The following is an 18,007-nucleotide window of genomic DNA, read 5'->3' on the forward strand; positions in this document are numbered from 1 at the left end:
AAACATTCTTAGTGGACTCTTGAGTTGCTTCAACTTTTTCACTACTGTCAAGAATGTTTTACAAACGTGGGTATACAAATATCTGTTTGTGTCCCTGCTTTCAGTTCTTTTCAGTATATAATCAGAAGTGGAATTACTAGATCAGGTGGTAATTCTGTGTTTAACTTTTTGAGGAAATGTCAAATGTCAGTTTTTCCCAGTGGCTGCACCATTTTATATTTCCTCCAGCAATGCTTCCAATTTCTCTGCATCCTAATCAACACTCAATTTTGTTTTGCCTTAAAAAAAAATCATTCTAATGGGTGTGAGGTGGTAACTCAGTGTGGTTTTCACTTACATTTTTTTTTTTTAATGTTTATTTTTGAGAGAGACAAAGACAGAATGCGAGTGGGTTAGGGGCAGAGAGAGAGGGAGACACAGAATCCGAAGCAGGCTCCAGGCTCTGAGCTGTCAGCACAGAGCCCAATGGGGGGCTCAAACTTACGAGCTGTGTGATCATGACCTGAGCCAAAGTTGGACGCTCAACTGACTGAGCCACCCAGGTGCCCCTTTCACTTACATTTAATAGTGATGTTGAGCAGCTTTTCATGTGCTTATTGCCCAGAAAACTATTCAAGTTCTTTGCCCAATTTTAAATTGGGTTGTTTTTTGTTGATGAGTTGTAGAAATTCTTTAAATATTCTTTAGGGGCGCCTGGGTGGCTCAGTCGGTTAAGCGTCCGACTTCAGCTCAGGTCACGATCTCGCGGTCCGTGAGTTCGAGCCCCGCGTCGGGCTCTGGGCTGATGGCTCAGAGCCTGGAGCCTGCTTCAGATTCTGTGTCTCCCTCTCTCTCTGACCCTCCCCCGTTCATGCTCTGTCTCTCTCTGTCTCAAAAATAAGTAAAACATTAAAAAAAATTTAAAAAAAATATTCTTTAAATATCTTTTATTAGATACAATTTGCAAATATTTCTCCCACTCCATGGTTTGCATTTTTACTGTTGATAGTATGAAACTGTTGATACCGTGAAACACTTTGACACACAAAAGCTTTTAATTTTCATTTAGTCCAATTTATATATTTTTCTTTTGTTACCTATGCTTTTAGTGTCATATCCAAAAAGCATTGGCAGATCATGTGTCATGAAGACTCTTCCTATATTTCCTTCTAAGAGTTTTACAGTTTTACTATATATGTAAAGGTCTTTGAGTTACTTTTTATATATGGTATAAAGATATTGAGTTTTCCAAACACTGTTGAAAAGACTAATGAAAAACGTGGAGCTTCCTGGTGTGCCATTTTGCTGCTGTTACTCCACATCACATCATTGTAATCTCCTTTTCTGCCTTCTGACACTTTTTAAGGACTCTTATCCATCTGGATAATCCAGGATAATTTCTCTATCTTAAAATCAACTCAGAAAATTTGGTTTTATCTGTAAACTTAATTCTCCTTTGCCATGTAATGTAACATATGCACATGTTTCAGAGATTAGGACACTGACAATTTGGGGAGGCCATTTCCTGTCTACCACAATAGTATTCCCTATTTGTCTTTTCAGTAGTTGCAGGATCTGCAACTACTCCTTTTCATTCCTGATATTGAAGATTTGTGTCTTCTCTCTTTTTACCTTTGGTAGTCTTGGTAGAGGATGATCAGTTTTATTGAAAAAAAATTTTTTTAAGTCTACTTATTTATTGTGAGAGACAGAGAAAGATCATGAGCAGGGGAAGGGCAGAGAGAGGGGGAGAGAGAGAATCCCAAGCAGGCTCTGTGCTGTCAGCACAGAGTCCAACATGGGGCTTGATCTCATGAACTGTGAGATCATGACCTGAGCTAAGATCAAGTCAGATGCTTAACCAACTGAGCCACTCAGGCACCTGCCAAATTTTTTTTGGAAGAACCAACTTTTGGTTTATTCATTGTTCAATTAATTCGGGTTTCAATTTCTTCAATTTCCACTCCTGTTATTATTTCCCTCCATCCTTTGGCTTTAAGTTTATTTTATTCATCTTTTTCTGTTTTTGTTTTTGTTTTGAGATAGGGACTCAGATAATTGTGATAAGACTTTTCTACTTTTCTAACATAAGCATTTAGCATTATAAACTTCTTAGCATGCTTTGCTGCACACCACAAATTTTGAAACTTAGTATTTTCATTCTTATTGTTTTATATATTTTTAAATTTCCTCTTTGTCATAACTCAGATTGCTATAACAAAATACCATGAACTGGGTACCTTAAACAACATTTACTTCTGTTCAGTAAGCTGGAAGTCCAAGATCAAAGTGTCAGCAGATTTATTTCCTGGTGAGGACACTCTTTCCAGGCTTATAGGTGGCCACTTTCTCACTGTGTCCTCACATGAAGGAGAGAATAAGGTCTAGTTTTTTCTTCTTTTTATAAAGAGGAATCCTATCTAATCACTAATCCTATCATGAGCACCCACAATTATATCATTTATCTTCCAAAGGCTTCTCCTTCACATACCATCACATTAGGGGCTTAGGGCTTCACAATGAATTCTGGAAAATAACATTCCACCACTGGGCCCCCCCAAAATTCATGTACTTCTCACATGCAAAATAACATTCATCCCATCCCAACAGCCCTCAAAGTCTAAACTTGTTCTAACATTGACTCTAAAATGTAAAGTCCAAAGCCTCATCTAAATATCACCTAAATCAGATATAGGTGATACTTGAGGTATGATTCATCCTGAGGCAAAATTCCTCTCCAGCTGTGAACCCATGAGACCACGTAAATTATGAGCTTCCAAAATGCAATTTTGGAACAGAGATAGATGTTCCCATTCCAAGAGGGACAAATCAGAAAAAAAGAGGGACAGGTCCCAAGCAAGTCCAAAACTTAGCAAGGCAAATACCATTACATCTTAAGGCCTGACTAATTCTCTTTGGGTCAATGTCCCACCTCCTAGATCCACTGAGACAGCAGCCCTGCCTCCGTATCTCTGTCAGATGGAGGTCATGCCAAGAGTCTGCCAGGTGGGGATTATTCTCCCAAGGCTCTAGGCAACAGCGCCCCCAAGGCTCCAGCTAGCTACCAGCTAGCCAGTTGAAATCAAGGTAATGCTCTCTGCTTTTGAAACAGAGGAGGCAGTCCTAATTCATGATCTCTGAATCACCTTTGGGATCATTCTCCCTTGTCTTGAAGAATAGCATTTGCAACCAAATAGCTCTATGGTGTAGTCTTGCAGGATCTACAAAGCCAGATAGCCTTTCCTCATTTCCTCTCATCTCTCTCCCCTTTAAAAAAAAAAAAAAAAAAAAAAAGTTTTTTTTTTTAATGTTTATTTATTTTTGAGAGAGACAAAGTGTGAGTGGGGGAGGAGCAGAGAGTGGGAGACAGAATCCAAGGCAGGCTCCAGGCTCTGAGTGGTCAGCACAGAGCCCAGCACAGGGCTTGAACTCATGACCTGAGCCAAACTCTGACGCTTACCATCTGAGCCACTCAGGCGCCCCCACCTCTTTCTCCCCTTTAAACTGTTAGTGTTTCTACTGTAGTGGCTTCATGCCCATACTGATCTCCTTTTCAAATGGTTGTTGGACCATATCTTGTGTTCTCTTCAGAACAAGCTGTTTCATTTTTTGCAACATGGATAGGATGAGATTTTCCCAAAACTTTAACTACTGGTTTTTTGGGGTTTTTTTGCTTAAGAATTCTGTACTCCCACCAGTGGTGCACAAATACTCTAATTTCTCCACATCCTCACCAACAGTTGTTTTTTTTCTTGTCCATCTGTTTACTCTTAACTTAGCTATATTGCTTGAAGAGTTTCTTGTAGACTACATCACACTGGTCATTAAAAAAAAATCCATATCATTTACATTTAATATACTTACTGATGTTAAGATTTAAATCTGCCATCTTATTATTTGTGTTCTGTTGCTCTCTACTGTTTTTTATTTCTATTTCCCCTCTCCTGCCTTTGTTGTGGGTGTTTTGAACACTTAATAATACTCCATTTCATATATTTGTATTGTTTATATTTCTTTGTATAATCTTTTTTTTTTTTTTTGGACAGAGAGAGACAGAGCATGAACGGGGGAGGGGCAGAGAGAGAGGGAGACACAGAATCGGAAACAGGCTCCAGGCTCCGAGCCATCAGCCCAGAGCCTGACGCGGGGCTCGGACTCACGGACCGCGAGATCGTGACCTGGCTGAAGTCGGACGCTTAACCGACTGCGCCACCCAGGCGCCCCATTTCTTTGTATAATCTTATTTAGTGATGGCACTAGGTAGGGAATATGATTTACATGCCCATCGCAGTCTACTGATATCAACATTTATTACTTCATGCAAAAAATAAAGATCTTAACATGACCTAGGTATCTTTAACCTCTCCCACATACTGTTATAATCATCTTAAATATTACCTCTCTGTACAGTGAGAGTCACATCAAACTATTTAATCATTTTAACTTTAAATGCCAATTTTTAAAACTCAAGAGTTGTCTGTTACTTTATTTTTATTTATTATTTTTATCTGTTTACCTCTTTCAATGCTTTCTTCATCCCAAGTGTTCCATATTTCTTCCTGTTATCATTTCTTACTGTTTGAAGAACTTCCTTTAGCAGTTCCATTAAAGAAAGTCTGCTGACAAATTCTCATAATTCTCTTCATCTTCATTCCTGAATGATATCCTGACAGCTGTCAGCACAGAGCCTGATGTGGGGCTCGAACTCACAAACCGCGAGATCATGACCTGAGCTGAAGTTGGATGCTTACCGACTGAGCCACCCAGGCGCCCCAGAAATTTTACTTCTTATGACATATCCGGACAATTAAGAACACTCTTAAAACAAAGGGAAAATAGGAAATCTCAGTAAAGAAACATGATATTAAAGAAAGAGCCAAATGGAAATTTTAGAACTGAAAAATACAATAACCAAAATTTAAAACTCACCAAATGGGCTCAATAACCAAATGGAGATTATAGAGGAGAGAATCCGGCAAACTTGAAGGTGGAGCAATAGAAATGATCTGATCTGATCTGAACAGAGATAAAAAGCTGTTTTCTGTTGTTTTATTTTTAATGAAATGGGAGGTGGGGGCGGTGGGGTAGATAAAAATCGGACATCCATGTCATTGGATTCCTGGAAGGAGAAGAGAAAGTGCAGGGCTGAAAAACAGATGAAGAAATAATGGATAAAAACTTCTAAGTTTTGGTGAAAGACCTAGGATTCAGTCAGTTAAAGAAACCCAAACAAATACACCCAAAGGAATCCAACACTCTAAGATTTTGAAACTTCTATCTACGTGAAGTTCTAACTACTAATTTCCAGAGAAAATTAAATATGTCCTACTTAATGAAGATAAATGTGTCCTGTGTAACAACTGAAGAATCCGAATACAGAAAATGCATTTAAGTAAATTTATAAATCTATAGGTAAAGAAGGAATAGATAAAAAGAAAAAAGATATAAATAGTAATCATGAAGAGACATTCCAGAAACAGGTTTATACGGCTAGTATATTCCACAAGTTGATCAGAACATACTATTATAAACTGGAAAGCAATTTTGCAATATCTGATAAAGTTGAATGTATCTATTCCCTATGACCAGGTACCTCTACTTCTATGTAAAGAATGGCAACAAGGAGGGGCACCTGGGTGGCTCAGTCGGTTGGTTAAGTGTCCAACTCTTGGTTTCGGCTCAGGTCATGGATCTCACAGTTTGTGAGATCGAGCACCATGTCAGGCTTCACACTGACAGCGTGGAGCCTGCTTGGGATTCTCTGCCCCTCCCCTGCTCACTCTTGCTCTCTCAAAAAGAAAATAAAATTTTGAAAATAATTCTGTTCTTATTTTCCCTATCTGAAAAAGATAGGGAATGTTGTTGTAAAAGCCTTAGCGGTGCTAGGTGGCTCGGTCAGTTAAGTGTCTGACTTCAGTTCAGGTCATGATATCACAGTTCATGAGTTCAATCCCTACATCAGGCTCTGTGCTGACAGCTCGGAGCCTGGAGCCTGCTTCTGATTCTGTGTCTCCCTCTCTCTTTGCCCCTCCCCCATTTTCTCCCCCCCCCCCACTCAAAAATAACTAAACATTAAAAAAAATTTTAAGGGGCACCTGGGTGGCTCAGTTGGTTGGGCATTCAACTTCAGCTCAGGTCATGATCTCACGGTTCATGGGTTCAAGAGCCGCGACAGGCTCTGTGCTGACAGCCCAGAGCCTGGAGCCTACTCCGGGTTCTGTGTCTCCCTCTCTCTCTGCCCCTCCCCTGCTCATGCTCTGTCTCTCTCTCCTTCAAAAATAAACATTAAAAAAATTTTAAAAAATTTTAAGCCTTGATACATTTCTTATATGTTTTCTCAAATGTAAGTTCTGATTGTCATTAATGTGTGAATCAAATCTTACTATTAACCAAATTTCTACATATTTCATAGAGTGTCTCATCAGGAAACCTTTTCTGATATACTCAAAAGTACCTTCCATAGGTAAAGGACTTCTTACATTCCATAAATTCATGAGACTCATCACCAATATGAACTCTAAATTCTCTAAAGCTCTTCCTACGTTATTTACATTCATGTAGTTTCTCAACAGTGAATTCTTTAATGATCTCTAAAATTTCTACTAAACCCAAAAGCCCTGCATATTACTTAATTAATAGTTTTTCTAACTAGCTGTAAATATACTTTTGTAGTTTTAGAAAACAGTCATCTTGCTAATAAATGCTTTATGGAAGTGAAATGCCTATTAGAGGGTGATGCTTTTCCAGCCTGTTGTGCGTATATATATACATATGTATATATACACATATATATATATATATGTATGTATATATATATATACGTATATATATTTATATATATATATACGTATATATATAAAATAATCTCTTTTAACTGAGATACAATTCATGTAACCATAAAATTTACTCCCTTTAAGTGTAAAATTCAGTAATTTTTAGTATATTCACAAAGTTGTGCAATCACTACCACCAATTCCAGAACATTTTCATTACCCCAGGAACAAACACTATCAACATTAATAGTCTTCCCATTCTTCCCTCTCCCCAGCCCCTTATCACCACTAATCTACTTTCTTTTTTTTATTTATTCAATTTTAGTTAGTTAATATATAGTCCAATATTGGTTTCAGGAGTAGAATTCGGTGATTCATCATTTACATACACCACCCAGTGCTCATACAACTACTGATATACTTTCTGTCTCTGTGGTTTTACCTCTTCTGAACACTTTATATAAATGAAATCATGCAATATTTGGCCTTTGTGTCTGGCTTCTTTAAATTAGGGTAATATTTTCAAGGTTCATCTATGTTTTAGCATGAATCAGTACTTTATTTCTTTTTTTAAGAGCTGAATAATATTCCATTTTATGGATATACAACATTTAAACTTCAGACACTTACTAAGTTTCATAACAGCAGGAATTTTCAGATAATGCATTTAACCATTTGTGCACACAAAAAGCCTTTCCCTATGTTTTACAATCATAGATTTTCTCACTAGAATGAATTCTCTCATCACGAACAAAGTTTGAACTATAATCAATGATGTTCTCATATTCCTTATCCCATAGAATATCTCTAATAAATTCCCTGATGTGGAGTAAGAGACTTATGCTTTTTTATAATTGGTTCCATTTTCAGCCATTATTTCCATTTAGCTAAGATCTCCTTCTTGAGACCTTTGCCTAAATCGTGGTTTTATTTTGCCAGTTATTTCTGGAATTGGGAATCCTCAAAGTCAAGGATTTTCCTTCCATTACCTTGCATTGAGAGCCTTTTTTCCCCCCTAAAAACGTCTTTGTCTCACATCTGGACTCCAAATCTGAAAGGACAGTGGAAGGGAAACAATGATTTTATTTTCCCTGTATCATAAAAATAAAATTATTACATGGAGGAAATAAATTGAAAATAATGAATATCAGCAGTCAATAGCTAACACAGTATTGGAAATTTGAAGAAAAGGAAGGAAACTCCAAGAATGAGAGGACTGTATATATGATAAAGAAGTTATGAAAAGGTAAAATGTTGAGTCCATGGTTCTGAAATTTAGGTGTTGATCAGAATCAACTGGGAAAGTTGTTGCAAAGTACTGATGTACAGTGACCAACCCAGATGGACTGAATCAGCATCTATAGGGTAGGTCCCAGGCATTTATATTTTTAATGTCTCTATTGGATTAATTCTGATGCAGATCAAGATTTGATAGTCCCTACTTACAATTTTTTTTAATGGCTTCTCTTTTTTCTTAGAATGAAATCCAAGTAATTTCTCATGGATAACAAGGCCCTACTTATAAGACATTTCCTTCCACCCAATCCTCTTCCATACAATCCTTGTTTTGTTTTGTTTTTTTCGTGTTTATTTTTATATTTGAGAGAGAGACAGCGTGACTGGGGAGGGGCAGAGAGAGAGGGAGACAGAGGATCTGAAGGGGGCTCTGTGCTGAGAGTGGAGCTTAATGGGGCTCAAGCAGGACTCAAACTCACAAACTGAGATCTTGACCTGAGCTGAAGTCAGACACTCAACTGACTGGGCCAGCCAGGCACCTAAATCCTCTTCCTTTTAGTTCCAAGATCATGCAGTATTTATCTTCTGTATCTATCTACCTCCCATCCATGGATGGGCTCATTATATTGTATCCTCCATTCTCCATTTCATATGAGAATAAAAGTATATCCAAACTAGCAGAGCTAAAGCCGACCATTCTTACATGTCTTAGAAAAGTATCTCAAAGACTTTTCAGATATTATTCACAAGTATACCATCTATAAAGCTTATAAAATTTTGATCAGAAAGACCTGGAACAGGGCACCCTAGGCAGTTCAGTCAGTTGAGCATCCAACTTTTGATTTTGGTTTAAGTCATGATCCCAGGGTCAGGGGATTAAGCCCCATGTCGGGCTCCACACTGAGTGTAGAGCATGTTTGGGATTCTCTCTCTCTCTCTCTCTCTCTCTCTCTCTCTCTCTCTCTCTTTCCCTCTCTGCCTTTCCCCCCCTACTCACATGTTCATGCTCTCTCTAGAAAAAAAATTAAAATTACAATATAAAAATAAATTTTAAAAAGACTTGGAACTACAGTAGAGAATATGCTAACTCAATAATATGGAGAAGGATCTTCATGGGGACCAAAGTGCCATGGGTGCCATGGCTGTTCACTAGAGGATGGTAATAAAGGTTAGCAGATAGCCTAAAGAAAATCAAAAGTGGTGGATTAACCAAGTGGGACCAAGAATAATTTTTCCATTATTACTAAAGCAAGGTATATATAATAAAAGTAAAATAAAACATTATTTGGCTGCTTAATAAAATAGATTGATGAAAATTGAGGGAACCAAGACTTTGACTTGGCAATAAACAAGCAATCTACTAAATAAATCTTGTGTCAATTGTGGGGGCGCCTGGGTGGTTCAGTCGGTTAAGCATCCGACTTCAGCTCAGGTCACGATCTCGCGGTCCGTGAGTTCGAGCCCCGCGTCGGGCTCTGGGCTGATGGCTCGGAGCCTGGAGGCTGCTTCCGATTCTGTGTCTCCCTCTCTCTCTGCCCCTCCCCCGTTCATGCATTGTCTCTCTCTGTCTCAAAAATAAATAAACGTTAAAAAAAAAATTAAAAAAAAAATCTTGTGTCAATTGTGGAAATATAATCCAAATAAAGAAAACTTCTAGAGGGAGGAAGATGGTGGTAGAGTAGGAGGAACCTAGGCTCTCCTCATCCCACAAATACTATTAGATAACTATCAAATCATCCTAAATGCCCCAGAAATCAACCTAAAGACTGGTAGAACAAACCCTCCACAACTAAAGGTAGAGAAGAGGCCACATCAAAGAAGGTATGAAGTGCGGAGACGTAGTTGGGAGAGAAACAGACCCTGGCAGCCATGGTGGGGAGTAAGTGGGTAGAGAGAAGGGTGAGAGACAGACTAGCACACAGGGGAGTACATGGAGAAGTTGATTCCCCATTACAGTGGCTTGGAAAACAAGAGGGGCTGAATTTCATGAGTTCTTACAACCAGCAAGGCTTAAAGCCTGGAGTTTTAAAGGTTAGTGGGCTTGGCTGGGGAGAGCCCAGAGGGCATTGCACTGCTCTTGGAGAGAAGACAGGGCAAACAGCATGTGGACACACAGTGTGGAAATAGCAATCTGAAGAGCACCTGGAGCACACAGTGGGGATCTTAGTTGCTCTTCTGGGGGTGTGTCCCAAAGAAGCAGCATTCAGGGAGAGACATCTCCAGGAACAAAGGAACTGGCTAGTGCCATTTCCCTCCCCCACTCCTCAGCTTATGCTGGGCCACCTGCTGGAAACAGAGCAGCACGGATGCTGGCTACCTAATTTGCTTACATCAACCACATGCGTGCACACACACACACACACACACACACTCCAGAAGAATCACCCTTCTCAGTCATGCTTGCCTCAGTCTCAGTGTGGCGGGCCCCCTCCCTTAGAAGACCAACCCAAACCCCTGCCAACACTGTGTCTCCAGACACAGGAGTTTTATGTATGGAATTGCTGAATCACTCTATTGTACATCTGAAACTACATGTAACACTGTATGTTCGCTAACTGGAATTTAAATGAAAACTTATAAATAAATAACCTCTAGAAACCATATTACAAACATTAAATAATTTTTCAGTAGTACCTAGGGCATACAAGTATAGTGGTCAGAAGATAAATCATAAACTTAATGCTTATATTAATGAAAATAAAATAATAAAGATAAATAAATGAGACACCCCTTTCAACAAGTTAGGGATAAAAAAAGTAAAACAAGGAGTGCCTGGGTGGCTCAGTCAATTAAGCATCTGACTTCTGCTCAGGTCATGATCTCACAGTTCATGAGTTTGAGCCTCCCACTGGGCTCTCTGCTGTCAGCGCGGAGCCTTCTCTGGATCCTCTGTCTCCATCTCACTCTGCCCCTACCCCACTCGGGCTCTCTCTCTCTCTCTCTGTCTCAAAAATAAGTAAACATTAAAAAAAAAAAAAGTAAAACAAAGAGGGGCGCCTGGGTGGCTCAGTCGGTTGGGCATCTGACTCTTGATTTCAGCTCATGTCATGATCTCATGGTTCGTGGGTTGAAGCCCCACAACAGGCTCCATGCTTGACAGTGCAAGCCTGCTTTGGATTGTCTCTCTCTCCCTATCTCTCTGCCACTCCTCCACTTAAGCACACTCACTCTCCCTCTGTCTCTCAAAAACAAATAAACGTAAAAAAAAAGTAAAACAAAGAAAAGTAGAAGGAAAGAATTAATAAACATAGAGGCAGAATATAATGAATTGGACAACACATTTAAAACTGTATATAATAGGGGCACCTGGGTGGCTCAGTCGATTAAGCATCGACTTTAGCTCAAGTCATGATCTCATGACTCGTGGGTTCAAGCCCCACATCAGACTCTCTGCTGTCAGCATGGGGCCCATTTTGGATCCTCTGTCCCCCTCTCTCTCTGCCCCTTCCCCACTCACATTCTCTCTCTTTCAAAAATAAATACAAATTTTTTAAATAAAAATGATATAAACAGCCTGGGGCGCATGTGTCTACAATGAAAGTATTCAGTTCTCGGTTAAAGAGATTGATTAACTTGATATACATGCCTGCCATGGGGTCTTAGTATCAGGGCTTGCTCTAAGAGAATTTCTTCCCTCCAAATTTTAAAACAGAGGTATAGAAAAAGAAGTGTTTACATATTCTCTGTGAGAGTGTAAGCTGGGGCTGGTGGAGGAGTTCAGTCTTTGTGACTACAATTGGGGACAGAATTAGGGTCTGGGCCCATATTTTGACATGTATAGAGAAACTCAGGCAGATGTTATGGTCTGTATGGATGGCAGACTGGATACATGCAGGGTAACTAAGTAACAAGTAATAATACATTGTATCACCCTGTTAAACTGGATTGGAATTAGAGGTGGCAGTGTACACTAAGCTATTTAAAAATTATTTAAATTTTAACAAAGCAGAATTCCATATCCAGAGAAAAATGTATTCAAGAATGAATGCAAAATAAAGGCATTTTTAGATAAAAGAAAACTAACAGAATTTGTCACCAACAGACCTGCATTACAAGAAATGATAAAAGGAAGCTCTTCAGGCTGAAACAAAATGCTACCAGTGGGAAAACAGGATCTGCAGGAAGAGAGCATAATTGGTAACTCACTGGATAAATATAATAACTCTTCTTATTATCTCAAATTCTTTAAACTACATATGACTATTAAAAGCAGTGTGTTGTGGAGTTTATAATGTATATAGATATAGTATATATAACTAAAGTGACTGTATTAATTTCAGATAAGCTAGACCAGTGACAAAGGCACATTGTCATGTGCCATTAGGAAGACATAATTATCACATATTTGTATGTACCTAAAAACAGCATCAAACAACACTGTACTTGCATGACCCTAAGAATGAGTGCCTCCTTAAACTTTGCACCCCAGGGGCTTTACTCACTTCAGCATTACTGTCATCCCAGCCCTGATTTTAATATCCACCTCTCAACTATTAAAAAAAAAAAAAAAAAGAAAGAAAAAATTAGTGAGGATATAAATGATATGAACTATCAACCAACTTGGACTAATTAATATGTATACAATAATTTACCTAATGACCATCAAATACATATTCCTTTCAAGTGCACATGGCATATTCACCAAGGCAGACTATATAATTAGGCCATACATAAAGTATTAATGAATTTTTAAGGATCAAAATCATATACCATATATTCTCTGATCAAATGGCAGCAAGTTGGAAATCGGTAAAAATGAAGTATGTAGAAAATCCACAAATATTTGGAAATTAAACAACACACTTCTAAATAATGCATGGGTAAAAGAAGAAATCAAAAGGGAAATAAAGTATTTTTAAGTGATTGATAAAAATGCAACATATACATATTTGTGGAATGGAGTTAAAGTAGGGAATTTCTGGCTTTGAATGTTATATTAGAAGAAAAGTCTGAAGTCAGTAACCAGAGGTTCCACTTTAGAAAGCTAAAGACAAGGAGCGCCTCAGTCAGTGAAGCATCGTCTGACTCTTGATTTTGGCTCAAGCCATGATCTCACAATTTGTCAGTTTGAGCCCTGCATTGGAGGGCAGGGCAGAGCCTGCTTGGGATTCTCTCTCTCCTCCTCCTTCTGTGCCCCTCCCCTGCTTGCACGCTCTCTCTCTCAAAATAATAAACATTAAAAAAAAAATTAAAAAGCTAAAAACAATTAGCACCTAGAAGGAAATAAGAGAAAAACTAAATGAAATAGAAATAAAAACACAAGTTGCCAAAACAGAAGTGATTTCTTTGGAAAGAGCAACAAAATTGATTAAAACTGGCTAAAATGATCAAAAATAAAAAATCATAAAGACAAATCACTAATAACAGGAATGAAAGAGAGCTCATCACTAAGGAATACATAAATATTAGAAGTCTAAAAACCACCTCATTCCAACAAATTTGACAACACACATGAAATGGACAAAATTCTTGAAAAATACAACTTACTATAAAAAAGAAACAAAATGAGGGGTGCCTGGGTGGCTCAGCCAGTTAAGTAACCGACTTCATCTCAGATCATGAACTCACAGTTCATGAATTCGAGACCCGCATCAGGCTCTGTGCTGACAACTCAGAGCCGGGAGCCTGCTTAGGATTCAGTGTCCACCCCCGCCCCCTCTGTTCCTCCCCTGCTCACACTCTGTCTCTCTCTCTCTCTCAAAAATAAATAAAGATTTAAAAAAAATTTTTAAAGAAAACAAAAGAGATGAAATTATAGTATCTGAATAGCCCGATACCTATTGAATAAATTGAATTTGTTACCACAAACAAAGAAAACTCCAGGCCCAGCTGTTTTTACCATAGGATCCCACCAGACATTTAAATAATACCAATTTTACACAGACTTTTCCAGAAAATAGAGGAGTAGAGTTCACATCTTGTTTTTAGAGGCCAGTACTACAATACCACCAATACCTGACAAAGACATTACAAGAAAATGAGGTGCCAAAAGCTTTATGAAAAAAAAATTTTTTTGAGAGAGTGCAAGCGAGTGAGTGAGCAGGGGAGTGGGGGGTGGGAGGGTAAAGGGAGAAGGAGAGAGAGAGAGAGAGAGAGAGAGAGAGAGAGAGAGAGAGAGAGAGAGAGACTCTCATGCAGGCTCCAAGCTCAGCAGGGAACCTGTCATGGACTCAATCCCACGACCCCGGGATCATGACCTGAGATGAAATCAAGAGTTGGACCCTCAAATGACTGAGCCACCCAGGGGCCCCAGCTTTACGAAAATTGCTTAAGAAAATGTTAACAATATGCAATGGGAAAAAGACAGTTTCTTCAACAAATGGTGCTGGGAAAAATGGACAGCTATATGCAAAAGAATGAAACTGGACCACTTTCTTACACCATACACAAAAATAAACTCAAAATAAAGACATAAATGTGAGACTGAAACCATAAAAATCCTGGAAAAGAGCATATGCAATAATTTCTCTGACATCAACTGTAGAACATTTTTCCAAATATGTCTCCTGAGGCAAGGGGAACAAAAGCAAAAACAAACTATTGGGACTACATCAAAATAAAAAGCTTCTGCAAAGCAAAGGAAATAATCAACAAAAGTAAAAGACAACCAACTAAATGGGAGAAAATATTTGCAAGTGACACACCTGATAAAGGGTGCGTGTGTGTGTGTGTGTGTGTGTGTGTGTGTGTGTGTATCTCCAAAATATATAAAGAACTGATACAACTCAACACCCAAAAAGCAAATAATCCAATTAAAAATTGGGCAGAAGACATGAACAGACATTTCTCCAAAGAAAACATACAGTTGAGCAACAGACATGTGAAAAGATGTTCAACACTGATCATCAGGGAAATGCAAACCCAAACCACAATGTGGTATCACATCACACCTGTCAGAATGGCTAAAATAAAAAACATAAGAAACAGCAAGTGTTTGTGAGGATGTAGAGACAAAGGAACACTCCTGCCTTGTTGGTGGCCTCCTGCCTTGTTGGTAGGAATGCACACTGGTGCAGCCACTGTGGAAAATAGTATGAAGGTTCCTCAAAAAATTAGAAATAGAATTATCATATGATACAGTAATTAATTCCACTACTGAGTATTTATACAAGGAATATGAAAACACTAATTTGAAAAGATATATGCACCCCTATGTTTTATTGCAGCATTATTTATAATAGCCAGGATACAGAAGCAACCCAGTATCCAGCAGTAGATGAATGGATGAAGATGTGGTGTATATATACAATGAAATATTACTCAGCCTAAAAAATGAAATCTTGCCATTTGCAACATGGATGGATCTACAGGTATAATGCTAAATGAAAGAAGTCAGAAAGAGAAAGACAAATACCGTATGATTTCACTCACATGTGGAATTTAAGAAAATAATCAAAGAAAAAAGAGACAAAATAACAGACTCTTCAGTATATAGAGCAAACTGATGGTTGCCAGAGGAGAAGTTGGTGAGGGGGATGGGTAAAATAGGGGATCAAGAGTACAGTCACCTTGATGAGCACTGAATAATGTATAGAGTTGTTGAATCATTATATTGTACACTTGAAACTAATATTACACTGTATGTTAATTAGACTGGAATTTAAAAAAAGAGGGGCACTTGGCTGGCTCAGTCAGTAGAGCATGCAACTCATGACCTCAGAGTAATGAGTTCAAGCCCTACAGTGGGCTTAGAGCTTACTTGAAAGAAAGAAAGAAAGAAAGAAAGAAAGAAAGAAAGAAAGAAAGAAAGAAAGAAAGAAAGAAAACAAAATTGAGTAGGAAAAACACACTTCTCCTGAGCTTCTCCTTTACTTTTACACTACTATGACACTTCACTTCTGGTCACCAAATGTTTGGGAATTTTCACCCTACCAAGCAATTTTCTAACACTAGTTGGGTTTCCTATAATTTAATTCAATTCTGGTGCTATGTACCTGACAGTAGCATCAGACCCCATAGGTTAAGGGCTCAGTCCCACAAAATGGTCCTGTCCCACCTTTTAAGATACCAATCATAAGTTCCAGGTTGTTGCCTGTACTCTTGACTGAATGACCATAAACTGGGGTTCCCATGATCCCCTCCTTGGGTTTGAGCATTTGCTAGAATAGCTTTCAGAACTCAGGGAACACTTAATTACGTTTACTAATTTATTATAAAATAAAGGATATCATAAAGGATACTAATGAATAGCCAGATGAGGAGTAACACAGGGTAAAGTCTGGAAGAGTCCTGAGCCAAAGAAGCTTCTGTTCCCATGTAGCTGGGGTACACCACCTTCCCAGTACATGAATGTATTCACCAACCTGGATGCTCTCCAAACTCTGTACTTTTGGGATTCTTATGAGACTTCAACACATGCATGATCAATCATTAACTCAATCTCTAGTCTTTCTCTCCTTTTCATGAAGGGGGGTGGGGCTGAAAATTCCAAGTTTCTAATCATAGCTTGATATTTCTGGTGACCATCCCTCTTCCAGAGGATCACCAGAAGTTGCCTTCTTGGAACAAAAGACACTCCTATTAGGAAATTTCAAAGAACATAGGAACTCTGTGTCAGGAACCAGAGTCAAAGACCAAATATTAGAACAAAAGATGCTCCTAGTATCCTTATCACTTCAGAAATTACAACGGTTTTAGAAGTTCTATACCAGGTACCAGGAACAGTGCAGGGGTCGGGTGGGCAGAGACCAATACATGTTTTTCTATTTCACAAATTTAATCTGGAAATATAGATAAGGAAATACAATATGATGCACAAATACAAGGTTGATTTAACATCCAAATGCCAGTCAATTTTATTCATCATATTAGTTGAATAAAGGAGAAAAGACATCACTTCACTAGATTCAGAAACAGTATCTTATAGGGGCACCTGGGTGGTTTGGTTCAGTTAAGTGTCCGACTCTTCATTTCAGCTCAGGTCATGATCTCATAGTTCGTGGTTCAAGCCCCGCATTGGGCTCTGCGCTGACAGTGCAGAGCTTACTTAGGATTCTCTTTCTCCCTCTCTCTGCCCCTACCCTGTCTGCTCTCTCGAAATAAATAAATAAATATTTTTTTAAAAAGTATCTTACAAAATTTAATATCCCTTCATGGTAACAACTCTCAGCAAGCTAGGAATAGAAGAGAACTTGCCAAATTTGATTGAGCATCTATGAAAATCCTCCAGCTATGTGTAATGAAATACTGAATACTATATCTTTCTATGATCAAAAAAAGCATGGGGCACCTGGGTATCTTGTCAGTTGAGTGTCTGACTCTTGATTTTGGCTCAGGTCATGATCCCAGGGTTGTGGGACTGAGCCCCACGTTGGGTTCTGTGCTGAGCACAGAGCCTGCTTAAGATTCCTTCTCTCTCCTTCTGTCCCTTGTTCCCATGCCCTAAAATTTAAAAAAAAAATTAATTAATTAATTAATTAAAAAAAATTTTAAGCAACAATGTCTACTTTCACTACTTTTACTCAACACTCTGGTGGAAGTCCTAGCAATTAAAACAAGGCAATAAAAATAAATGAAAGATACAAACACTGGCTAAGAAGAAGAAAAACTATTTATAGATGGCAATTATTCGCTTATAAAATCCTAAAGAATCCATAAGACAGGAACCAGCACTTATAGTAAATTTAGCAGAATTTCTGGATACAAAGTTATTATATAATAATTGGCTAATTTGATATATTAGCAGCAAACAATTGAAAAGTGAAATTTTTTAAAAAGGCATAACAGATGTAATTAAAGTTCCCTGCCTGATCAGCCCTCACTCAACTGAGCTCTGTCAACTCTCCCAGCCTTCTCTTGCTACAAGAAGGTGGCCACAGTGGCACATAAGAAATAAGTAAGAAATGATACATAAATACTTATAAGAATTAAAACAAATTTGCATTGCCTGGGTGGCTCAGTTGGTTAAGCATCCGACACTTGACTTCCACTCAGGTCATGATCTCACATCTCATGAGTTCGAGCCCTGTTCAGGCTCCATGCTGACAGTGTGGAGCCTGCTTGGGATTTTTCTTTCTCTG

General features: G+C 38.4%; 1 protein-coding gene across 1 annotated transcript in view; it reads right to left on the bottom strand.

The window, feature by feature from the left end:
• The window catches only part of ZNF260 (zinc finger protein 260), a 117,670-nt gene that overhangs the window by 91,431 nt on the left and 8,232 nt on the right, over positions 1-18,007 (bottom strand). Inside the window, exon 2 of the mRNA XM_058709448.1 lies at positions 17,218-17,369. The gene's annotated coding sequence lies outside the window, so the exon portion shown is untranslated. The remainder of the gene's footprint in view (positions 1-17,217; positions 17,370-18,007) is intronic.

Source organism: Neofelis nebulosa, chromosome 17 (assembly GCF_028018385.1).
Source record: "Neofelis nebulosa isolate mNeoNeb1 chromosome 17, mNeoNeb1.pri, whole genome shotgun sequence".
Lineage (NCBI taxonomy): Eukaryota > Metazoa > Chordata > Mammalia > Carnivora > Felidae > Neofelis > Neofelis nebulosa.